We start from the raw sequence: 26921 nt of genomic DNA on the forward strand, positions 1-26921 counted from the left end.
GCTTACCCCTGATGATCAAGTACAGAAGCTAGATCGGTCAACAAGCAATGAGTTTTCCACCGCAGCTCTGAGGAAAAGGCTTCGACCACTACATCAAAACCATTATTTTCGTCTGGCACAGCTTCAATGGCGCCCTAAGAAGCATGCCATTCCGTTCCGTGCGGTTTTGTTCCTTGCAGTGCGAAAACGGCTTGCTACTGTTTGTAAATGGCCAAGAGAATAGGCTTGTTCCGACTTTTTTCACTCAAGTCAGACAAAAAAGTCACCAAACAGTTTTCGTACACATTTTGTGTATTTATTATTTGTCATTGATAATAGAAGAAGAGGGAAGTTGGCTGATAGCAGGGAATGCAGATAAGATTTCCTAAAAAGATGAGTGTGCTTTCTAGAAACTCCCATTCTAATGTTAAATATATGATAGATTATTGGATAAAATAAATTTCTAGTTATTTTTTCACAAACTCTGCAGGTAGTAAAATATTGAATTTATTCTTGTCATCAGCAGCAACAAGTTCTGTGATTTTGATATTTGCTATTTTTTTCCAGAGTTATTAGGGGAAACCATATATTTTAGCTGACTGAAATAATCTGTTACCCCTCTATTTCATAGGAACAAATTAATTTCACAGCAAGTCTTTAACTTTGTTTATTCCTCTCATCAATAAGTCCAGACAATTTAGTAACATTTGCTCTTTATTTACCAGAGTTATGAGGAGGGGAACCATATATTTTAGTTGCCTGAAATATGTTCTACCTAAAAAAATTAGGCTATTTCAGGTGGCTAAAATACTTGGTTTATCCTCATAACTTTGTCAAATAAAGAGCAAATGTTTTCAAACTTGCATGATTTAATCTTAGTGATTAAAGGAATAAACACAGTTATACACTTTCAATTAAACGTGTACTTTAATATCTGCAGAAATGTGAAGGGTGTACTCACTTTTAAGATACATTTTAACACTTATATTGCTGTAATTATCTATAAATATGAATTCTTTCCACTGAATTCTTTCATGTTGAAATGTAGATGCCTCGAGGAAAGTCCCACCGCCGATCTGAACCTGCAAGAAGAAGGGTAGAAGCAGTTCGAATTGGGCGTGTAGGAATACCTAATGCCTCTAGTGATTTTGTTTCACGTGAGTGTTTATATTATTTTAAATTGAATGCCTTATTTGTATGTCACATGAAGTATCCAGAGTACATATTTGATATTAATTTTTATATATTCTTTCATTTATGTTTTTTACTAGGGCGTGGCACCGCCTGGCGCCATTCTGTGAATAAATGGCCCCTAGTGAAGTGACCAACCACTATCACAAGCTGGTTATTCCTGAGGGTTGCCCTGATAAGAAAGTAAGTACAATGTGCAATGATTTCAAATAGAATATGTAGGCATAGTTCTTATGTTGCTGTGTTTTGTACTATTTAGTTTGTCCTTCTCATCGAAGCGTCCCATTTGCGGTCATTTGTGGACGGCATTGTTGAGATGCCAAGTGGCTGCTTACAGTTTGGCTTCATGTCTACCCTGGAGCCTGTGCAGCTGACTTGCGTCTTGAGGTAATGAAAGCCAATGTACCTTGGGAGCCTGACGCTGTCTGCATCATGGCTCTGTCAAACAACCTTACGGCCAGTCGCCATCCAGAAGAAGCTGGACAGGAATTTGAGTGGTACCTGTTTACTGTCTGTAGTCGTTGGCCTAAGGTGGGCACTGTTGTTGATTAAAAACCATTGTTTCTCAATCCCAGTTCACAGATACCACTGCTCTGCTTGCTTTAGAAATGTCCCTTCTGCTACACATATAAAGCATGCAGAGCAATAGTCTTTGAGGTCTGGAATGTAGAAACAGTGATATAAACATCAACTTTTTAATGGGTTATTATTTTCCTAGGTCTTTTGAATATAAATGTCTAAATCAGTTATTTATTCTAGGTGTTTTGTACCGGCTTTGTCCCCCGTTTGACTGAGTCCAGAGAGAAGCAGAACTTGTTCCAGCAAGAATTCCACCGCAGGTCGGCAAAGCTAGGTAGGTATTAAAATATTTCTAATCATGTTTTTGTCTGGTACATGTATTGCAGCTCTTCATGTTATTTGGTGTTTGCAAAATTAAATTTTATTTTGTCTTTATTTTTTAAAGGATTCCCAATTTTCCCACCGCTGACCACTTTCCTCTGTACCGTCTCACTCTGGTGCCGTGATGGTGTGAGTACATCTTCATTTTAAACACAATAAGCAACAAATTTGCATTAATATGAAGTGTTAATTTTATCTCTGATTACTGTTTATATGTGCAGATCCACCTTAGCGATGACCACGGGAAGCACATCCTCAGGAATCTGATTTGGAATGCTGGCTATCAGTTCCTGGAGTTGTCAGCACCAAAGCCACTGGTGCAGTCAGGCAACTCGTCCGTATAAACCGAGGTTTGTGCCCCGTGTGGTAGTGAAGGGAGTGGAGAGTCCTCATCATTCTCCTCCTTCTCCACACCCTTCTGAGTGGACACTCGTGAGATCCGGCAGGAAGGTATGGATCTTTTTTTGGCTTGCAATGAAAGAAAGGTGTTCCTTTAACTATTGATAGTCATCCTAAAATCTTATATGTGCTCTACCTTTATAGAGGAACCACTTGGGGGAATTGGACTCTTTCTCTGATTCACCCAAGAAAAGAGTGGTTCATTACCAAGTCTGTGAAGCTTGTATCTATTCATGAAATTTAATTGTCAATGTCACTGGTATCTTAATAATTCAAATTTTGCTTTTATAGAGTGATGGGACTCCTGTGGTTTTGAAGGAATGTTTCATTCAATTAAATCCTGTCCGTTTCTCACCCACTATCTTGGTTGCCATGGAAACAGTCTCTCCATCGGCTCTTCCAGATGTTCACACAGGCACCGAGGTAATTTGCAGAATACTCCAAATACTAACATTCTTAGTATTTTATTTTAAAATATCACAAACTCTCAATATTCTTTGTGGTGTTGTAGTCAAAGCCTGTGGAACATAAACAGAAACCAGCTGTCCCAAAGAGAAGGCGTGTGACACGGGAGGTTTGTACAAGCATAAGCTCATTTATCATTTCTAGTACAGATAATTTTATTTAACTGTTTGTTTCTTTATTTTCCTTTAGGTTTCAGTTGCATCACATGTGACTCCTGTCAGTGGTGTTGTATGTGTGCCGCCTGAAAACACTGTAAGTGTTTTTCACATTAAGGTTAAATGTGTAATTTATAATGAATTACTAAGTGTTTTATTGAAAAAATATGACATTGCATCTTTGTTGATTTTGTGCCAAATCAGCTTGATATGTTTTTTGTCATTTATTTATAGGTCAAGCTTACGCTGCAACCTGCTTGTCCTCGGGAGGCGTCTGACCGTCCTGGTGTGGGGTGTGTCTGTCCTTTGGAGGTTCCTGCTGGCCAGGGGTTTGTATAATGTGCTCTGCAGCATGTATTAGTAAATAAAAAATGTTGTCTGAGTGTTGATTTTTCAGTCTACAATTTTCATAATGTAATTACAATTTCAAAGTTTTGACATTTCAAATGTTGGAAGTTTATTTTATTCTTTTGCAGTAACAATGTGGTATCTTACCTGTTGTAAATACTGAGTTAATAGATCAGAGGAGGTGGTATTTTACTGTAAATGAGTGGTTCAAAGCACAAATAATGTTGTTAGCTCCTCTGCTAGCATGGATATCACAGCCAAGCGCTACATAGACTGTGTACAATTTCCAAATCTTTCTTACAAGGTTTTTTTGACAATACTCTTAGCAACATCATACTTGTCTGAGTGTTGATTTCTCCTTGGGCTGCCACCTTATCGTGGTGGAGGGGTTTGAGTGTCCCAATCATCCTAGGAGCTATGCTGTCTGGGGCTTTATGCCCCTGGTAGGGTCACCCAAGGCAGACAGGTCCTAGGTGAGGAACCAGACAAGCGTAGCCCGAAGACCCCTTATGATGAAAAATGCCCTTGGATTTGGTTTTCCCTCGCCCAGACGCGGGTCACCGGGGCCCCACTCTGGAGCCAGGCCTGGAGGTGGGGCACGATGGTGAGCGCCTGGTGGCCGGGCTTTTACCCACGGAGCCCGTCGGGCTCAGCCCGAAGAGGAGACGTGGGTCCCCCTTCCGATGGGCTCACCACCTGTTCGAGGGGCCAAAGGGGTCGGGTGCATTGTGCTATGGGCGGCAGCCAAGGGAGGGGACCCTGGCAGTCTGATCCTCGGCTGCAGAAGCTGGCTCTTGGGGCGTGGAACGTCACCTCTCTGGTGGGGAAGGAGCCGGAGCTAGTGTGCGAGGCTGAGAGGTTCCAGCTAGAAATAGTCGGCCTCACCTCGACGCATGGCTCTGGTTCTGGAACCAGTCTCCTTGAGAGGGGCTGGACGTACTTCCACTCTGGAGTTGCCCATGGTGAGAGGTGCCGGGCTGGAGTGGGCATACTTGTTGCCCCCCATTTGGGCGCCTGTACGTTGGGGTTCACCCCGGTGAACAAGAGGGTAGCCTCCCTCCGCCTACGGGTGGGGGGACGGGTTCTGACTGTTGTTTGTGCTTACGGGCCGAACGGCAGTTCAGATTACCCACCCTTCTTGGAGTCCTTAGAGGGGGTACTGGAGAGTGCCCCTCCTGGGGACTCCCTTGTTCTACTGGGAGACTTCAACGCTCATGTGGGCAATGACAGTGAGACCTGGAGAGGCGTGGTTGGGAGAAACGGCCCCCCCAATCTGAACTCAAGCGGTGTTCTGTTGTTGGACTTCTGTGCTCGTCACGGATTGTCCATCACGAACACCATGTTCAGGCATAAGGGCGTCCATATGTGCACTTGGCACCAGGATGCCCTAGGCCGCAGTTCGATGATTGGCTTTGTCATCGTCTCATTGGATTTGTGGCCGTATGTCTTGGACACTCGGGTGAAGAGAGGTGCGGAGCTGTCCACTGACCACTACCTGGTGACGAGTTGGCTCCGGTGGTGGGGGAGGAAGCCGGTCAGACCTGGCAGGCCCAAACGTGTAGTGAGGGTCTGCTGGGAACGTCTGGCGGAGTCCCCTGTGAGACGGAGCTTCAACTCTCATCTCCGGCAGAACTTCGAACACGTTCCGGGCGTGGTGGGGGACATTGAGTCTGAGTGGACCATGTTCCGTACCTCTATTGCCGAGGCGGCCTATCGGAGCTGTGGCTGCAAGGTTGTTGGTGCCTGTCGCGGCGGCAACCCTCGAACCCATTGGTGGACACCTTCGGTGAGGGATGCTGTCAAGCTGAAGAAGGAGTCTACCGGGCCTTTTTGGCCTGTGGGACTCCAGAAGCAGCTGATGGGTACCGGCGGGCGAAACGGCATGCGGCTCGGGTTGTCGCTGAGGCAAAAACTCGGGCGTGGGAGGAGTTTGGAGAGGCCATGGAGACAGACTTCCGTACGGCTTCGAGGCGATTCTGGTCCACCATCCGGCGTCTCAGGAGGGGGAAGCAGTGCAGCACCAACACTGTTTATAGTGGGGATGGTGCGCTGCTGACCTCAACTTGGAACGTTGTGGGCCGGTGGGCGGAATACTTCAAAGACCTCCTCAAACCCACCAGCATACCTTCTGTTGAGAAAGCTGAGCATGGGGACTCTGGGTCGGGCTCTCCAGTCTCTGGGGTCGAGGTCGCCGAGGTGGTCAAAAGGCTCCTTGGTGGCAGGGCCCGGGAGTGGATGAGATCCGCCCAGAGTTCCTTAAGGCTCTGGATGTTGTAGGGTTGTATTGGCTCATGCAATTGTGCAATATCGCATGGACATCGGGGGCAGTTCCCCTGGATTGGCAGATTGGGGTGAAGGGGCACCGGAGGATGTGCTCCAATTACAAGTCACTCTCTTAACCCTCCCAGGTAAGGTCTATTCAGGGGTCCTGGAGAGGAAAGTCTGTCAGATAGTCAAACTTTGGATTCAGGAAGAGCAGTGGGGTTTTTGTCCTGGTTGTGGAACACTGGACCAATTCCATACCCTCAGCAGGGTCCTGGAGTTGCATGGGAGTTTGAGCAACCGGTTTACATGTGTTTTGTAACTTGGAGAAGGCGTTCGATCATGTCCCTCGGGAGGCCCTGTGGGGTTTTTTCTGGGACTATGGGGTACTGGGCCCTTTGATACGGGCTGTCAGGACCCTGTTTGACCGGTGTCAGAGTCTGGTCCGCATTGCCGGCAGTAAGTCGAGCTTGTTTCCAGTGAGAGTTGGACTCTGCAAAGGCTGCCCTCTGTCACCGATTATGTTCATTACCTTCATGGGGAGAATTTCAAGGCGCAGCTGAGGTGTTGAGGGGATCCATTTTGATGGCCTTAGGATTGCATCTCTGCTTTTAGCGGAAGATGTGGTCTTGTTGGCTTCATCAAATTGTGATCTGCAGCTCTCACTGAAGCGGTTCGCGGCCGAGTGTGAAGCGGCCTGGATGAGGCTCAGTGCCTCCAAATCTGAGGCCATGGTCTTGAGCCAGAAAAGGGTAGAGTGCCTTTTCTGGGTCAGGGGGTCATACTGCCTCAAGTGGAGGAGTTTAAGTATCTGGGGATCTTATTCACGAATGAGGGAAGAAGGGAGCGGGAGATTGACAGGCGGATTGGGGCAGCGTCTGCCGTAAAGCGGGCATTGTACAGATCCATCGTGTTGAAGAGTGCTGAGTCAAAAAGCGAACTCTTAATTTACCAGTTGATCTATGTTCCCACCCTCATCTGTGGTCATGACCAAAAGAACGAGATCACAGATACAAGTGGTCAAAATGGCTGGGCTCTCCCTTGGAGACAGGGTGAGAAGCTTGGTCATCCAGGAGGGACTCAGAGTATAGCCGCTGCTCCTCCATGTTGAGAGGAGCCAGTTGAGGTGGCTTGGGCATCTGGTCAGGATGCCCTGATCAGGTCAGGATGCCTCACCAGGGCGCCTAAATGCGCCTTGGTGAGGTGTTCCGGACCCATCCCACAGGGAGGAGGCCTCGAGGAAGACCCAGGACACGCTGGAGGGACTATGTCTCTCGGCTGGCCTGGGATTGCCTTGGGGCATAATGATCACATAATGATCTAGTTATTCATCATCTTAAGCTCTCTGATGCAATTTGTTTCTCTGAAAACTCCATTTACCCGTCCATGTCTTTATCAGGGGTGAAGCAATACTGGCACCTGCTGGTGAGTTACTGAAATAGATTCTAAACAGTGACTTCTGTTGAATTATGTATGTAATCTTATTTTTAAACAAAATTAGTAAACCTTTGTACTCTAATTCAAAATACACAATTAGTAAAAAAACTGAATACATATAACAATATATATTTACATAATTATTATTCTAACATGGCCTGGATGAATACAATATTCTGAATTGCAAGAGCTGCTTTTATATTTAAGAGAGAGACATATGGACACCCTTGTGTCAAATTTTAATTGGAGTTTGATTGATTAAACCAGTGGTCCCCAAACTATGGGCCCGCGGGCCAGATCCGGCCTGCATCCATATTTGGTCCAGCCCCTGGAACAATACCAGAGAGTATTAAGATTTTTATTCATATACCGTATTTTCTGGACTATAAGCCGCTACTTTTTTTCATAAGCTTTGAACCACGTAGCTTATATGTGGATTTTTCTTCAATCGCCAGGGGGCTCTTTAGCAGGAAGTGAATCATTGGCAGTCAAAATCGAAAATAAAAGAAAGCGGCCATTAAAACGGAATTAGGTTTTAATAGGGAATTGAAATCTGAGAATGTTGTTGATAAGTTTAATAGCATTGAGGGGAAAAGATTTTTCAATTTTTTAAAAACTAGGAGCGTTATGAGAATTTGAGGTATAGATATTAGGATCCAGTAGATGGATGCAAGCTGCCCTTGAACACTTTATTTGAAGGGGATGAATAAGACTGACATCTTGAATATTTATGACTGTTGTCATAAAGCATCATTCGGTAAATTATGACACTTAATACAAAGTTAACATTATTCAAATGTCTTTGTTATGACAACTTGACATTAAGCAAGAAATCATTACTGATATAAATTTGTTATGAAAGTATTATTGTACTTCAAAAATTAGATAACCAGTAATAATTTCTTGGTAAATGTCAAGTTGTCAATATAAAAAAAAAAAAATTCCCTTCTCACCCTCCGCGGGTGGTCTGTTTCATCCTCTGAGCTCGGGTCCTCTACCAGAGGCCTGGGAGCTTGAGGGTTCTGCGCAGTATCTTGGCTGTGCCTAGAACTGCACATTTCTGGACTGAGATGTCTGATGTTGTTCCTGGGATCTGTTTGAGCCACTGCTCCAGTTTGGGGGTGACTGCCCGAGGGCCCCGATGACTACAGGCACCACTGTGGTCTTCACCTTCCAGGTCTTTTCCAGTTCCTCCCTGAGGCCCTGGTATTTCTCCAATTTCTCATGCTCCTTTTTCCTGATGTTGTAATCACTTGGTATTGCTACATCCACCACAACGGCTTTCCTCTGTTCTTTATCCACCACCACAATGTCCGGTTGGTTCGCCATTACCATCTTGTCTGTCTGGATCTGGAAGTCCCACAGGATCTTAGCTCGGTCATTCTCCACCACTTTTGGGGGTGTTCCCCACTTTGATCTTGGGGCTTCCAGTCCATATTCTGCACAGATGTTCCTGTACACTATGCCCGCCACTTGGTTATGTCGTTCCATGTACGCTTTCCCTGCCAGCATCTTGCACCCTGCTATTATGTGCTGGACTGTCTCAGGGGCCTCCTTGCACAACCTACACCTTGGGTCTTGTCTGGTGTGGTAGATCTGAGCCTCTATTGCTCTGGTGTTTAGGGCCTGTTCCTGGGCGGCCAGGATGAGAGCCTCTGTGCTGTCCTTGAGTCCAGCTTTCTCCAGCCATTGGTAGGTTTTCCTGACATCAGCCACTTCAGTTATTTGTCGGTGGTACATCCCATGTAGGGGCTTGTCCTCCCATGGTGGTACTTCCAGCACCTTGTCTTCTGTTCCCCATTGCCTGAGACATTCGCTGAGCACATCGTCTGTTGAGGCTTTGTCCTTGATGTATTTATGGATCTTGGATGTTTCATCCTGGACAGTGGCTCTCACACTCACTAGTCCTCTGCCTCCTTCCTTACGGCTCGTGTACAGTCTCAGGGTGCTGGATTTGGGGTGGAATCCTCCATGCATGGTTAGTAGCTTCCGTGTCTTAACATCCATGGCCTATATATATATATATATATATATATATATATATATATATATATATATATATAATAAAGTTTATTATAAAGTATTATTGTGTTATTTCCTGGATTTTTTCTGTGAAGAACCCAGAGAGGGTTATTTGATTTTGCTTTCTGGAAAACAATACATTTTTACATGTAGGCACTCCTGCATTTATCACACTTTTTCTGCTACTAACTGACTCAGGCCCCCACCAGAGAAGGGAGAAGTTATGTGGCCCTCAGGAAAAAGTTTGGGGACCCCTGGACTAAATGATATTAACACCCCGTCTCCCACCCCATCCAGCAACCAGAAATTCCCCCACGAACAAACACTTTAATCATATGGGAAATTTGTAACCTCCTTAACTCGCTCAGTGTCCATTTGCTCACCATTAACTCCTCCCAAACTCTTTGAATTAGCCAATAAAAATGGAAAATTTATTTGTAAGTGAATAGTGAATTAATAAATATCTATACTATATTCCAAACAAAGTGAATAAATAAATAAATATATTATATTCCAAACATTGTTGACTGCTGAGCTTGAGAAGTGAAAGGGATGAGTGCTCGTCGCTTGATTCTTTTTGAGGTGAGTGCCGGTTGGGTGGAGATGGTGAATACATTCAAAGTGTACTATTTAGTGTTTTAATTTGACATATACTATTATACCCAGAGAAGTTCAAACTGATTAGGAATGTGTAACTACCTCTGGTTTTAAATAGATTGTCTTCTTAATACGTCGTCACTTAAATTTTAAGCTTTTATAGATTTTTTTCTGACACTTGCTAGTGTGATACATTTAAGTAAATGTTCCTCATTTGTAGATTTATTTCTTGAGAATATGTGACAGATAGTAAACAGGCTTACATGAGGCTACTCAAATTTAACTTTTCGCTTTCTGCAGTGAAAGTGAAAGACAAACTCTAACATCACAGCCTTTCCAGAAATTGTCTTCACATCATTGTGAATTCTACTTTGCTTCAGTCTTTTTCTGTTGTTGGATCAACACTGATCTTCTCAGTGCTTCATGCTCGCTCCAAAATAGAAAAGTTTGGTTTAAATACATTTGAAATTTATTGATTTTTATTTCATTTTCTGTAATACTTGCTAATGTGATACAATTCAGTCAAAGTTCTTATCTGTATGTGTATTTCTTAAGAATATGTGGCAGGGCCTAAACAGGCCTAGGTGAGGCTTCTGCTCATATTTATCTTTCAGTGCTCCCCAAAGTTGAAAGCTTTTTACACTGCATCACCACGCTCCAAGAGTTGCTCCAACATGGTAAATTGTTTTGTTACCTTTATAATAATCTACAACTTTTGTCTCTGACTTATACGCTGCATGTCTCTTGGCCCTAATGATTCTTTCCCTCCATCCATTATCTTACATACTTAAGTGTGTTCACTAGCAAAATAAAGTACAAACGTAGTTGTTGAAGGTTCCATTACTAAATCTAAACATGATCAATGTGAACCATAAGTCTGTATTCAATATTTAGTGAAATTAGTATTATGTTTAATATTTAATTTTTCATGTGAGCATTTGGATTTCTATTGATTTTTGAATGATGCTGTGTAAATATTTATCAAACTGAATGGTCATTCAGGTTTTATGTAGTTTTTCTATTCTTTCAATGTTTGTTGCACAAATTCAAATATATGCTGGCTATCAACCAACATTCAATCAGTGAATATTTGCTGTTTTTCTCAAGTAGTCCCACTCATGGAGACTTATATCTTCTGACACCTGGCCCAACTTATAATAACAACTTATAATAACATTGACCAAGTTTGCTGTTGGTACACTTACCTAAAGAATTAAACATGCTCACTACACAAACAGGCTCCAAGAGTTGGTCACAACCTGGTAAATTATTTTGTTACCGTTAAAATTATCTACAACTTTTTTCCTTGTCCTAATGATGCTATCAGTTCAATAATGTTCACTAACAAACAGTACACTCTTGTAATTGATATAAACGATCAATGTGAAGCATCAGTATGAGTTCAAGATGATCACATCAGTCAGATTTCATAAAATATCATGATTCTCAAAGGAATCAAAATTATAGTTCACAATTATAGTTTCAGGGAGCTTCGACTGTATGAAAGGAATGATTGATATACTATGAAATATTCTATTTGCAGAATCCTGATAATAAAACTTCAATTTTGAACTAAATGATTAGATTGCAATTAGACACAAAGAATCAACTGTTAATTAGTAATCATACTATGAAAATGACTAGCAAGATCTGAACAAACAAGAAACTTCACTACCTCAAGAGATTTCACTCGTTGGAAATGAACCGTCTGACTTTCTTATGTCGATTAAATTTAATCTTACCAAATTTTTGCCGTAGAGCAACAGGTACTGAGTTTGAAGCGGATCAGATGCCTCCAGCCGTCTGATAAAGCTAGACTCAGGCCTTCCTCATGTAAAATAAAACATTCTGCTTAATAAAAGTTCAAGTGAACATCACTTAATTGTCATCAACTTGTTGTTTGTACTCATCTTTAACAGCGGCAGAAACTTTGGATTTAAAAAAAGAAAAAAAAGATGCTTTAAAAGTTTATTTTAAGTTGAGTCTGCAACAACTAGAATAAAATAAAAAGTGAAACTATTTGAAAGTAACGAGGATTTTGGGTGGTAAATGTTTAACATTTTAACATACACAGACATTACTCCATTTCTACTCAAGCAACCAAAAGGTTTTGAACATTACCCTATATCAAGTAATGACACCATGTATCTTTAATCTATGTAGCGAAATATATTGCTGCTGCTGTAAGCAGAAAGCAAATAAATTTTGCATTGAATAATATTTGGAATGAGTTTAAGGAATATTGTTTGCCAAAATCACACAATGTAACTACACTTGTCTTTTACATGTCACAGTAATTGAATCTTTGAGGCAATTGGTTTGCATAAATTTAAGTAACTACAACCTATTTTCCTGCTCCACATACTTGGCTAGCAATTAGCCTGTTAGCTTCCCAGTCTGAACATCTTCAGAACAAGAGAGGAGCAGAACTTGATTCAGTCAAACCTTCTATCCTGCATCTCCTGTACTTTAATATTATACTACATCCACTCTGTGAAAGTTTTTTGCTTGGTGGTCTTCATTATGCTTTGAATGCAGTATCTGGTTCTCTTACTTTTAACCCACCCAGCTTGCACCTGATTGGCAAGTTAGCCTTTCGATTCCCTCCCAGTGAAGCGGTGCTTCACAAAGCAAACTGTTGTCAAACTGTTGATCTCCCTCAGAAGATTAGAGACCATTGGCGACTGGAGTTTTTAGACACTAGTAGCCAGCTCATGCAACTTTTTTATAAAGGGCAGACAAAAAGTATGTCTTTAAATTATTAGTAAATACATAGAATTTCATAATTATTTGATCCAGCGGTTTATAGAAGTTGATAATAATGCAATTCAGGGATTGTTGTTTCTTAATGTCAGTGTTTTGCTTCTGGAGTGAGACAGCAACAAGACAAGGAATAGCGTTAAATGAGGATTTAGAAATAAAAACACAAAGATCATAGTTGTATTTACTAGGAGAAAGACTATGACTAGTTATCAGGACAGAATGAGACTTGTAAAACTGATGGGTCCATATGAGTCCAAGGAGAGAAACAGTCAAACAATTTATTAGCCTTTATGAAATATTTTTGAATACAAGGAGCAGGAACATCACAACATCCTGATATCAAATATTTTTCATCCTTATATCAGTGATTTAAAACTATTTAAAATTTTTAATACCATGCGGCAGACAGCAAAGTTGTGCATGAATGTAAAAGTCAATTATTTTCTTCATTGATAGAAAAGTGCAATGTTTATTATGAGTAGGATTAACTGAGTTGAAGGAAAACAAAGGAGAAATAAATATTCATTGATACAGAACCGAATCAGAAAATATGACTTATGAAACTATTGAAACCTTCAAGAATCTTATGTTGTGTACGATATTTAAGAAAACAAAACTGAAACTGCACTCATAAATTTATATTGACTGTTATCTCTAAAATATGTTACTTTTTATGTTGAACACCAGACGTCTCACCTCTTCCCCAGTTTTTCATAGTTAAACTACTGCAGTGGATTTTATAGTGATGTTAAAAGCCAGCACAGTCTGAAGCGATGGAGGAAATGTACGTCAACATGGAACCAGTTTCTACAAACTTCATCTAATTACACAGCTAAAAATAAAGTAACAGATAAATCTAATATGTATTTAATTACATTTGGCTAAAGTCAGGTATTTGTTAAGGTTCGAACAAAGAGAGGCTCTTCCTCAGTGTGGCTGTATCTTTAGAAATACTGAATGTTTTACTTTTGGCTGAACTCATCACCATCAGTGTACACAGTGAGTTCTAGTCATCTCAGAGATGAGTAAATTTAAGAGTAAATTTTATTTTTCTGTAATAAAAATGTCACAGGCTCTTTTGTTTGAAAAGTATAAAACTTGGTGACTCAACGTGTTGCAGAGAAGTGATTCATTACACAATGTTAAGTGAGTTTGATTCATTTTCAGCAACGGATGCATTTGCAGCCATTTAGGTTAGCGTGTCTTTAATATCTCTTCTTTATCACACTATTTAACCAACTGTTTACTGTTTAGTGTTACCTAAGTTTAATTCTACAACCAAAACCAAAATCATAAAACAATTTTATAAGACTTAAGTTAAAATATAATGCCACTTCTATTTTTGCAAACATGCTTGTTGATGTATTTTCCAGCTCATGACATGACAGCAGTTTTCTGACATTAGTAACTTTCTGACTGAGCAGAATAACAACAGCAAGTTCCCCTCCACAAACGCTAACTTCACTGAAATGTACAACCTAAAGAAAAAATGTACAATTGTGACTTAAAGCAACAATTTTACCAGTACTCTGTTTTTCTTTTTGTTAAAACTGACTTGATAAACAAATGTTGGAGGATGGTTGTGGGAGGATCGGTTCAGCATGGGGCGTCCTGATTGTGTCTTAATGTGACTTTTACTACGAGACTTTATAGAACTCCAGTTGTGTCCAGTAATAAAGAAACAAAGAAGGTAGTAAACATATATGTTGGTTCCACAATGTTCCCCTGAAAATATGAATAAAATCAGTCATTACAGGTTAAAGTAATTTGAAGAGGGGTAAGCATATAAACAAGTCAAGTCAATAAAAAGTCAATGACATGATGCAATCTGCATTTTTAACTCAGATGATTTAACTTTTTTTACTGACTGAAATAATCCATTTAAATTGCTCCACTGTTAAGTAGAATGGAAATTACTTTTTTGTGAATTGTCTCGAGATTACCTATTGTAAATTAGTGTTATATACATCAACTAAATTGTATTAAGAAAGGTTATAATTTGTCCAATGGACTGGACTGGAATCCAGTCCAGTTATGTTGTAATGTTTTATAGGTTGATGAAAGCAAAGATTTTTAACATCAAAAGTTAATTTTTGAGGTAAACTAAAACTTAGTACATTTATTTCCAATACATTTTCCCCACATATCATAACCTCTGTCTGACCAGGTAAAGATCATCTGTTGTCAGAAACTATGATGCTAAGTTTGACTTACAAATCAATTTTCAAAGACATAAGTCATAATATTCTGTTCAGCATAATTCACAGTATACAAAGTCTAAAATGTCTAAAAACAAGCATAATAATCACCATAAAATCATGACAAAAAAGCTTGTGAAACATTATTGCTCCTCAATCTGTATTTTCTTTTTTTTTAACATCTGACAAGATACACAAGTGTACCAAGTTTCATAATTCTAAGATAAAGCATGGTTTGGACTGATCATTTAAAATATGCTAGGGGGCGCTGTTGATACATTAGGCCACATCCACAGAATATTGCACTGGATTCCTGTCTGGGATTGGATAAGGATCCATTCTCTTTGGTGCAGCTGGACTCAAAATTGTGGAATTCAGGGCCAACTGTATGGACACAGCATTACAGGTCACTTCACCATGCTGCCATGCCTACCTGCTGCATCTAAACCAAACGGGTTGGAATCCACAACACACCAACATTCTTCTGTCTGTGGACAGTTTCATGTTGATTAGGTCATAGTGGTCAGATAGAGATCATTCCCAGTAAAGCATGACATTTCCTGTTCTCAGGGGGCGTGGCTTAACTTCTGTCAAAATTTGATCATTGCATCTTGTAGAGCACTGAACAGTAATCAATCACTGAAAGTTTGGTGCATCTCCGAGTTTTTGTGTAAGAGATATAACAGTTTTGAATTTCATGGCAATTAAGTGAATTTTGACCCTGGTGTCAGCCCTTCAGCATGCCACGAAAATTCACTGTTTTGATCAATTTTAATTATGCATGCCTTATGAACTAACTGACCAAGTTTGAAGCTGATTGATCAAAATCCTAGGAGGAGTTGGTCAAATGCGAAGGCTGTAAACGGCCAAATGGGGACAAATTCGCAACTTCAATCCAAAATGGCCGACTTCCTGTCATACTTTCACTATAACATTAATTGTATTTTCTGTGTGTCTCGATGAACTCTACAAGTGTATCAAGTTTCATGTCTCTACGATAAACTAAGGCCAATGTTTTGAAATTTTCTACAAGGCGCAGGGGTGTGATTTTTGTGTCAACCTTAAAATACGTAAATATCACACAGTCTCTATGTGTCCACCAATTCTGGTGACATTTTGAATATGTTAAAGCCCCCCAAAAACCAATTAATTTGTCAGGAGGAAAAAAAACACTTAAGAAACAATAGTCTTGCAGCGTTTTTGCTGCTCATGCCTAATAATAAACCGCATGATTACAGTAGGCCCGAGCAGCGAAAGTGTTGCAAAGGCCTAATTAAAGCTGCAAGCAACCTTGAACGGCCCTCACACCTCAGTGTCGCTCTGGCCTATTGCCACCGCGGGGAGTCACAGCACCGCCTCCTGACAGTCACTGCTGATGCTCCTTTGCCCATCTGTCAGACAATGCACATTGTTGTGTTCAGCAGTGCTCCCCGACAATGTACAAAACGTCTGGTGAAGATTGGCTGATGTAGCAAGGAAATAAAGCTGTTGATTAACATAGAGGGCGCCATGGAGTCAAATTACAATCAATGGCATTGGGTAATAGTTGCTTAAACGTACCATTCATTAATGACAGTTATGTGAATGAATGTTTATTTTATATTTGGTGAGTTGGAACCATGTCTGTATTTTTGTCAAAAAAAGTTTTATGAAAACAGTTTTGTTTGATTTGTATTTCACTTCTCATAATTACTGTAGAAACCATGGCACACTAGACCCCTTGTAGCACAATGTTGCCCTGAGGCACCAATCCAAATCTGGTTTCGGGAGGTGTCAGAATCCAATTTTATGATATATATGTAATTAAGGGCAAACAAGCTCCCAAAGAATGCAAGAAAACATTTTTCCCCCCAAAAAATAAAAAGTCATTGCATGCTTAGAGCCTACCACAAAAATAAAGTCATTGCATGACTTTATTTTATTGCTTCCCACCACTGTACATGCTTATTAGTGGTGCACTCATGGCTGCAGTGAGCCCACTGATTTTTTTACAGCTGAAGCCGCTCCCTTCTCTTGTAGTCACTGCGTACCCCTGCTTAATCTTTAGAGGTACGCAGTACCTGACCATTCCAACCTACTTTCATCCCTTTGTAGAATTGAAACTAGTGGAAAACGGTGTCACAGAACAGTAATCTGACTGTTGCTACGTAGCAAAACGTCACACCCACTGAAAGCATAACCCAGGAAAGGTTCTTTTCATCAAGCAAATCAAAAAATATAAGCCATAGGGATGTGGAAAAAGTTTGCCTGCAAGGTTAATACTGGTAAGTACAACAAATTGTCAAAAATGTTTTTATAATCCAATAATTGTAACTTGGCCGTCTGGTATTTATGTATTTTATTGCTGTAAAATTCTCAAGAAATGTGCATTGAGTCTGAATTTTTTGCTTTTTCCAGAACAACCTCAGCTTTTAGCATTTGATAGTTATTTAACATTTCTGTCTTAAAATTGTGAACAAAGTTTAAAGAGAAAAAAAAATTGAAATTGAAATGTTCAGGTTTATTACTGAACAAAACTTCCAGATGACAGGGAAAAACAATTTCAGATGAACAATTTCAACGTTCAACTACATTACATGAATGCAGACAAAACTGTGAAACCTGGCTTCCAATTCACAAGTTTACATGCCTGTTCTTATGAAATTATTTCATGCGTTTTCATTCTTTGTGGTAGGCTCTAAAGCAGTTTCTCTCCAGCTGCAGACAGAATTCATGCGTTTTCATTCTTTGTGGTAGGCTCTAAAGCAGTTTCTCTCCAGCTGCAGACAGAATCCCATTCTGGATTCATCCATACTTTATCTATTACACTTGAGGTTGAGAGGGTGCTGGTACCGATCTCCAGTGGTCAAGAGCAAGAGGCAGGGGACACACTGGACAGATCACCAATCCCTCACTTGTCTGGTTTGTTGTTTTTCCCAATTAGGCAGAAAAAGTGGTGGTGACTTTTTCTTTCTTTTGCCACAATCACTTTAGGTAAAAATATTAATTAAGGCTTATTTTTGGAAGCCACAATTTTATTTTCAGCATAATAAATAGTTATTGCACAAACTATGCTGGAATCAAGACGGCGTTAACAGTTATCCAATAGTTGTGCAGCATTCATATGACTAACTTTAGCTTGTATAAATATTTTACATAACCTTTTTATACGTCTCTCATGTTCACTGCCTTCTAATATCAGCCTTCTGGGACCCTTTATCAGTCTTGTGGATTTTATTTTAGACATTTCCATATTTTATGTGATTTCAACTCATAATCTGCCATCTTCTCTCTCTCGCGCCGCTGCTCCATTGATACAATACGTATCTCCACAGAGAAATTCCTTAACATAAATATTACTAGGATGTCTGCTGCAACATGCACATGTGATATACAGGGGTGAAAGTAGTTTTAAATTCTTGGGAGGTACTATGACAAAAAATACTTTTTCTTTGAGAAAATCTCATATATATATATATATATATATATATATTATATATATATATATATATATATATATATATATATATATATATATATATATATATTATATATATATATATATATATATATATACATATATATACGAGTGGTTACCAAAAGTTTCCAGAATGATGCTGCTGCACACGCAGTTTTTGTAGTACACAGTTCTGCTGCTAGGTATTCGTTCAGCTACGCCTTCTCAATCAGTGTGCTAAGCAGCGTTGATGTGGAAGGTTTTGTCTACCCGCAGTGAATGTTCTTGTAAGAGCTGTTTTGTCCAGCCATTGTTTTTCTTCATGGAGAAGTTCTATGAGCAGCGCGCGGCTGAAGCTTTGCTTCCTGCTCGGGAAAAAGCATTGGAAACCGTTCAAATGTTGAAGACCACTTATCAGGATGATGCTATGTTTCAAGCTCCAGTTTACTTGTGGTCCACCCGCTTTAAAAATTGTGAAATGTCAAATGATGATCAACCGCTTTTTCCCACGCTGTAGATATATATATATATATATACTAATTTTTTGTGTGAAGCTGGGTAGCTCTTGAATTGCTGCAAAATAGAGCTGTATTTCCTTCAGCGCACTCACTGCAATGTTGACACCTTGGGATGCCATGAGACCTTAATTCTGAACATGATGGCATGGAGTGCATCCCAGTTTTCCATGTCTGGCATATAACCATTCACTTTAGCTTTTTAACTGGTTATATATATTCTGTGTACAAATAGAGACATAATCAGTAGCCTAGCATCACAGCATGTTTGTTCTGAGATCCTGCAGCTTCCACCTCATATTCCTAACATGCCGCCTCCTCACCCTGACTATCATACTAATAGGAGAAACCACAGAGCTCTGTTAAGTTAAAAGCAAAACTTCTGAAGTTGTGATATTTTTCCTCCATCAGGTTCCAGAGGAATCACCTCAAACCAGATGTTGGACTAGATTTGATTTCACTGTCATTTGTGAATGTTATCTTCTCATTTTCAACAGTGGAGCTAAAAAGGTTGAAAAAGGTTATCATTTTGGAGAAAGTGTCATCACATCAACATTTGAACTAAATAAGAGACAAACAAATTTGTTTGATAAAGGAAAAGTCTCTCAGACTCTGAGCTCAACAGCACCAAACAATTTTTTTGTATTGGACAATTAACTAAATTTCACATAATTATCGCGGTAAAGACCATTTGTTTGTTAAATACTTAATGAAACATATTTACTGCCTTTGAAGTTTGTTGTAAATGATATACTCACATAGAACAAAGTAGTTAGTCCTAGTTTATTGTTTATTGAATGTTCAGAAATTACAACGGATGTGATGAGCCACAGCAAGCAAAACAAAGGTAAATAACTGAACAGGTGATAAACTCTAAATCACTTGCACCTTTTACGCTCTGACTCTTTGTCATTTAAGCACACCCGTTGCCATGGCAGCCTCCTGCCCTCCACAAGCCGAACAGGGATTACATGAAAGCATAAAATTCAGTCCATTACAATATTAGGTTTGCATGCTTGATATATATATTTTTGCAATCATAAGCGCTTCCTGAACACAGCGGTGTTGACTGCTTCATTTTAAACTCCTGCTTTGCAAGTTATTTTGGTGATGGAACCAAAACGCAGAGAATTGCGCAACACCTTGTTGAAACAATAATTACTGAGACTATTGTTGTTGGGTCATTAATTGAACACATTTTGTAGATTTTTTGTTGTTCTTCAATAAAGTTAAGCAAGCCAGAGGAGGACGGCCTGGTCTCAGCGTCCTAGTAGCATTCAGTTTGTCACCTAATGCCAAGATTCACTCAAAACCTTCTGTGATTGACATATTGCACCGCTGCTCTAACAAAGCATGAACAGTTCAGAAACAATATGAAATGGGAAAACAGTTATTTATTAAGTGATTAAGTCATGTTTTAGATTGTTCTTGAAAAACAAATCAGTCAAGGCTGATTAGTGGGTGCACTCACAGCTGCACAGTGAACACATTGATTCTTTACAACAGACAGCCACTCCTCTCTTGCAGGTACTGCGTACACCAGCAAAATCTTTTAGGAGTACACATATACTTTTGGAATTTTTTAATGCGGCCAACCGTTCAAGAGTTACGATACAGAGTAGGTTGGGTGAACATCACAACTTTGGCTACTGTAATGTACCATATATGCCCTGAAAGCACAATGTCTCAGCTTTTCTGCACTTTTGGAATTTTTTCGATATGTTGAACTGTTCAGAAACTACAGTAATGGGAAGTGCACAAGCCGAATCCTGTTGGAACTGACAAGTTGGTAGTAAGACGGTTGATATACTCAAATTATACACCTAAAGTCGTACTTTGTTTAGTTTTGTGGTTGCATAGTATGTTGCACATTTTAAACCAAGAAAAGGAAGAAGACTATTGATTACTCCAATTCCTGCATGAGTGAAAACAAAGTGAAGCTTCTGATTATTACAGAAAGACTTGTCTTTTGCCAGATCATTTAATTTTGCAACTGGGGCCTGTCATTTGCAACACAGGGGACATGAATCTTCCCTGCTCTCCCTATGCATTCCTATGGCAGGCCCAAACAAGAACATTTCTGAAGAAATTTAATCTGGGGCCTGCCAAAGTGTTCCAGTCGGTTGGAACCCAGTGTTCTGAGGCAGTGAAGTGCAGTCTGAGGAGGTCATCAAGGAAAAATAATATATAATAAAATGATTACTAAAGATATTTTCACACTGTGATTTGTACTATAAAGTTCCTACTTTTCATTTAATTTAACCAAACCTGATTTTTTTTTTCTTCAAAATTGCAGAATTTTTGAATTTTCCCATTGAAATGCTTGGAAGCGAAGCTGGTGAAGCAGCAATGAGCTGTGCCTAATCTGGGATTGCGCAGCCTCTCGCTAACCACACCGGTTGCTATTTAGTGAGAGCATGCTCCTCGTGTCTTGTTGTCACCAATAAATAGTTAAAACATTTACATATGAACTGAATTTTCATAATTTAGCTTATGTATTTAATATACTGTCTTTTTATTGTCACCAACTGAGAGTGTAATGTGATTTGTGTGACGAGGAGCGATCGTAAATGGCAAAGAACAGCTTTGAGGTGAGGAAGGCGGTACTCGTGCTCATTGCTGGGGGCGCTCATGAACCCAAACATTGTGACTCCACAACTGCAGAGTAAGACATGGTAACAGCAAGCTAGCCATACAGTAGCTCCTCTGATACAAAGAGCAAGAAAGAGGTGGATTTGAGTTGTACTTTAATGGTTTCTCCCTTTGCTTTTAAGCACAGCATGAAATTAGTCATCTACATTTCTATGTTTCATTGAGATAACGGAATTGTTCTGTGTTGGCGGAAATGGATGGCATGTAAAGGAATAGCATTTTTGCCCTCCAGGATTGTACGCATGCACAAAATTTCCTTATGTAAACAATAGCATGCATTGTCTAGATGTGTAAATCCGATTACCGTATTTTCCGCACTATAAGGCGCATCAGATTATAAACTGCACCTTCAATGACTTGCCTATTTTAAAACATTTTTATATATAAGGTGCACTGCATAATAAGATGCATAGAATAGAAGCTACTTTGTGCACTTCTACTGGGAAAAATGAAGTCGGCGGCTGCTTAGCATAGTTGCTAGACCTGTTGTGACTCAATATTGGTCCGTATCTAAGGAGCACCGAATTATAAGATGCACTGTCAGCTTTTGAGGAAATTGAAAGTTTTAAGGTGGGCCTTAAAGTGTGGCAAATACTGTATAATTAAATCGGTGCCTCATCAGCTATGACCTCACCGCACATAAAAGGGTTAGCAAAACAGTCATGAGAATGCATATTTACAGAATGACTGCTGCAGAAATGCAAGAAAAAGTAGAGAAAAGCATAGGAAGAAAAATAAATTAGAAGAAATATAAATAGTTGAAACAGTTGAGCAGTAAAACATAGCAAACAGCATAAATTAGCAGAAGCAAAAATCAGTACAAAATCATATATAGTTGAAACAGTTGAACAGTGAAAAATAGCAACATAGGGAAAAGCATAAATAGCAGAAGCAGAAATTATTACAAAGCCAGAAATATTTGAAAAGTGAAACATTGCAACACAAAGCATAAAGCAGCAGGAGAAGCAGAACAGTTTGATGTATAAATTGCTAAAATTGATTAAAGATTACAGAAGACCTTAAAAGATAGCAAAACCAGTAGAAGGCATACAGAAAAGTAGACAATCAAGATGCATAGAAACAGATAAAAACAGCACAAGAGAAAATGCATTGAATGAATAGGACAAAGTGTGACATGGCTGTACTCCAGAGGAGTTTGACAGAAAATAGTAAGACCTGTAGCAATGATAGTAATAATTCCATAAAGTAGACACTCGTGGCTGCATTTTAATGCATAAATATTTCTGTACAGTGAAATATGTATGAACAGCATAATTTTGTTTGTAAAAAAGGATTAAAAGGTCAAAAACAGCAGTTACTAGAGTGGACACTCTAGCAACTGACATCAGTTAGTGAATTCCACCATATATTTAATGGGGCAAAAATATTCACAAAAGGGCAATTATTTCAAAAAGGACAATAGTGAAATTTACCAAAAGACAGCATCATTCTCCTGAAGAAGCTGAACGTTTTGATATATGAATTAGTACAATTAGTGAAAGATAGTAGAAGTAGTTAAGCACAGTAAAATGTACAAAACATTGGATAATAACATAGGAAAACTATTAGTGAGAAAGCATTGTATGCATTCTATGTATTCTCTGATTGTGGCATTCTCACTGACCAGAAAAATAGCTGTTCCTAGCGACATAGTTGTGAGAATGCATAATTGCAGAATGACTGCTGCAGAAACAAGAAAAAGATGAGGAAGCTTAAGTAGAAGAAAGCAGAATAGAAATAGTTGAAACATTGAAGTGAAGAAGTGAAACTTAGCAAATCAAAGAGCATAAAGTGGTAAAAGAAGCATATTTGCAGAATGATTGATAGAGAAGTGTAAGAAATATGAGAACAAAGAATAAGTAGAAAAATATAGAAGAAAGCTAAAGTCATACATTGTAGAAAACCATTGCTAAGTAATGAAACTTAGTAAAAAAGAAAACATGTTTACTTTTATATATATATATATATATATATATATATATATATATATATATATATATATATATAATATATATATATATAGTGACGGTCTGCTGGGAACGTCTGGGGGAGTTCCTGTGAGACGGAGCTTCAACTCTCATCTCCGGCAGAATGTTGAACACGTTCCGGGGGAGGTGTGGGGACTTTGAGTTTGAGTGGACCATGTTCCGTACCTCCATTGCCGAGGCGGCCTATTGGAGCTGCGGCCACAAGGTTGTCAGGCATGGGTGTAGTTTGGAGAGGCCATGGAGTCAGACTTCCGTACGGCTTCCGTTCTGCAGCTCTCACTGGAGTGGTTCGCAGCCGAGGGTGAAGCGGCCGGGATGAGGCTCAGTGCCTCAAATCTGAGGCCATGGTCTTGAGCCAGAAAAGGGTAGAGTGCCTTCTCTGGGTCAGGAGGGTCATTCTGCCTCAAGTGGAGGAGTTTAAGTATCTGGGGATTTGTTCACGAATGAGGGAAGGGAGCGGGAGATTGACATGCAGTTTGGGCAGCATCTACTGTGAAGCAGGATGTCTGGGCCTCACTTCTGAAGCTGCGCCCCGCGACCCGACCCCGGATAAGCGGAAGAAAATGGATATTTTGGATATATCCATTTTCTGTATATATATATATATATATAATATATATATATATATATATATATATATATATATATATAATATATATATATATATATATATATATATACGCTGCTTTTTCCTGAAATAGCTCCTTTTGCAATTTCTCACGCAAAAGGAGCATGAGAAATTGGAGAAATACCAGGGCCTCAGGGAGGAACTGGAAAAGACCTGGAAGGTGAAGACCACAGTGGTGCCTGTGGTCATCGGGGCCCTCGGGGCAGTCACCCCCAAACGGAGCAGTGACTCAAACAGATCCCAGGAACAACATCAGACATCTCAGTCCAGAAATGTGCAGTTGTAGGCACAGCCAAGATACTGCGCAGAACCCTCAAGCTCCAAGGCCTCTGGTAGAGGACCCGAGCTCAGGGATGAAACAGACCACCCGCGGAGGGTGAGAAGGGAATTTATATATATATATATATATATATATATTATATAATATATATATATATTTAATATATATATATATATATATATATATATATATGCGATTCAATGAGAGGAGGGAGGTGTGGCAAATTAACATATTAAAAAAGTCATTTATAAAATATATTTTCACACTTTGATTTGTACTGTAAAGTACCTATTTTTTATTTCATTGAACCTAATCTAATGCTTTTTTCTTCAATATTGCTGAATTTTTGCATTTTCTTAATTCAAATGCTTGGATGTGAAGCCAGTGAGGCAGGAGTGACCTGTGCCTCACCTGGGATTGTGCAACCTCTCGCTAAATACACCAGTGTTATTTTATGAGAGCATTCTCTTGTCTGTAGGTTGCCAAGAAATTAATTAAAAACATTTGATGTATGAACTGATTTTCCAAAACTAAGCTTATGTACTGTTATGTACTTATACTGTCATCAATTTTGTGTGTAAAGCGATTCGTGCAATGAGGAGCGATCGTAAATGGCAGAGAACAGATTCGAGGTGAGGCAGGCAGTTCTCGTTCCTCATCACTGGGGGCGCTCATGTACCCAGATATTGTAAATCCACAACTGCAGAGCAACAGACGATAATGGCGAGCTAGCCATCCTGTAGCTGTTCTGATACAGAGAGCGAGAAAGTCGTGGTTTGGGTTGTACTTTAACGGTTCTCCCTTTGCTTTTAAGCACAGCACAAAATTAGTCATATCTACATTTCTAAGATTCATTGAGATAACGGAATTATTCTGCAATGGTGTCAGGTTATGGATGGCATGTAAAAATAGCCTTTTTGCTCTCCAGGATTTACGCATGCTAAAAATGTCCTTATGTCAAAAATAATATGCAGCGTCTAGATTTGTAAATCCAGTTATAATTAAGTCGGTGCCTTACCAGCTATAGCTCACTGCCAAACTTCTGTTTTTAGCAGATTTGCAATTATCTATTAAATATTTTTTGTTGTGATTATCATATTGTTTATGTTTGTGATGTAAAACCATACATGGATTTGATTTTTATAAAATAGTCAAATAAGTTTTGTAAAGCAAGAGATGGTTAATCTCTAAATGGATTGAAAAATTTGGGACTTGAGGTCAAAAATGACCATAACCACATTGACAATAGATGCAAAATAAATATGATATAAAACTTTAAAACTGCACTAAGTGTAATAATGCTGCACATATCAAAAGGCAAACTAATAAAAGTACACATTTCTATTTATTTCTTTACATACTGTCAATACACAATGCCATTTCATGAAATGTCACAGAACTTTTTCATTTCTGTCCAGTCAGACAAACATTTCATTTGATTCAAACAATCAAGCAGTACGGTATTCTGAATTATTTAAAGTAAACAGTATCTAAAGAAACCCAGAAGAATTGAATATTTACCATGCATTCCTCCTCAATGAGCAATCCCTTATACCGAGCAACAGTGGAGAGCAAAAACTCCCTTTAACAGGAAGAAACCTCTGACAGATAAGGGCTCAATACAAGCAGCCACCTGTCACCACTGGCTGGGTGTTTGAGATGACATGGTTTGAGAAGTAGGTATTCTCACATCATGCACAGAAACAGCTTTCTGTGCAACAAAAAGCTGATTAATGTGGAATTATTTTTGATTAAGAAAATGATTTTAAAAAATGATTCATGCTTTATACTTTAGTTTAAAAAAAACCTCACTGATGAATAACACAGTAGGAATACATCAGGAAATTGGACATGTACAAGTTACACAGATAAAGAAATCTTACGAGAACATGGTTAATTATATTTAGAAATGTATTGCATTGCATTCTTACGCCTAAAGAATGGAATGTGAATTGCAATTAAGAAAATGTAATGTCAAGATTACAAAGCCCCTAATGAATAAATGTGACAAACACTCCAAGAAATAATAAAAAAATATATATTCAGTTTAAAATGTAGTATCTGAGTATAGTTTATCCTATTGTCAAACTACTAGTTCAAACCCCTCCTTCTAATTTGCTACTTATTAAAATTAATTTACAATGCTTTTCTGTGATCAGTCATTTTTTCCCTGATGTTTTTATTAACCTGCTCAAATAGCATAAGTGTGGCAATCCTTTGCCATACCAGTTAACCAGCTTATACCCCATATAAATGCAGTATTCACAGCTATGTAACATGTGACTTTTAAAAAATACTACATTAGCAGAATTCACAATTTATTTTGTTCTCATTTCAACTCAAAATAAAATGTAAATATCTGTGCCTATAAGGTTTGCCTTACAGGCAAAAAACCATCCATACATCCATTTTCTTTACGCCTTTGTCCCTTAGTGGGTCAGGAGGTACTGGTGCCTATCTCCAGCTAAAGTTCCGGGCGAGAGGCAGGGTAACCAGGAAGGGTCGCCAGTCTGTCGCAGGGCAGCAAAGAGACACACAGGACAAACAACCATACACACACCACACACACCTATACTGGTTTTGGTGTACTAGCAGGACACTTTTTTCAAACCAGTTTTTTGCAACACTAAACGGACACCCCTTTCCACTTATGCTAGAAAGACGTAGTAAGTTGTCAAAAATCTTGTTAGAGTTACACAACATAGA

The 26921-nt window shown here is 39.3% G+C and overlaps 1 pseudogene; it reads left to right on the plus strand.

Moving 5' to 3' along the window:
* The first annotated feature begins 1027 nt into the window (after positions 1–1027).
* LOC145550438 (uncharacterized) lies at positions 1028–3428 on the plus strand (annotated as a pseudogene).
* The last annotated feature ends 23493 nt before the right edge of the window (positions 3429–26921 follow it).

This window comes from Poecilia reticulata, unplaced genomic scaffold (assembly GCF_904066995.2).
Source record: "Poecilia reticulata unplaced genomic scaffold, P_reticulata-male-v2 Scaffold_47, whole genome shotgun sequence".
NCBI lineage: Eukaryota > Metazoa > Chordata > Actinopteri > Cyprinodontiformes > Poeciliidae > Poecilia > Poecilia reticulata.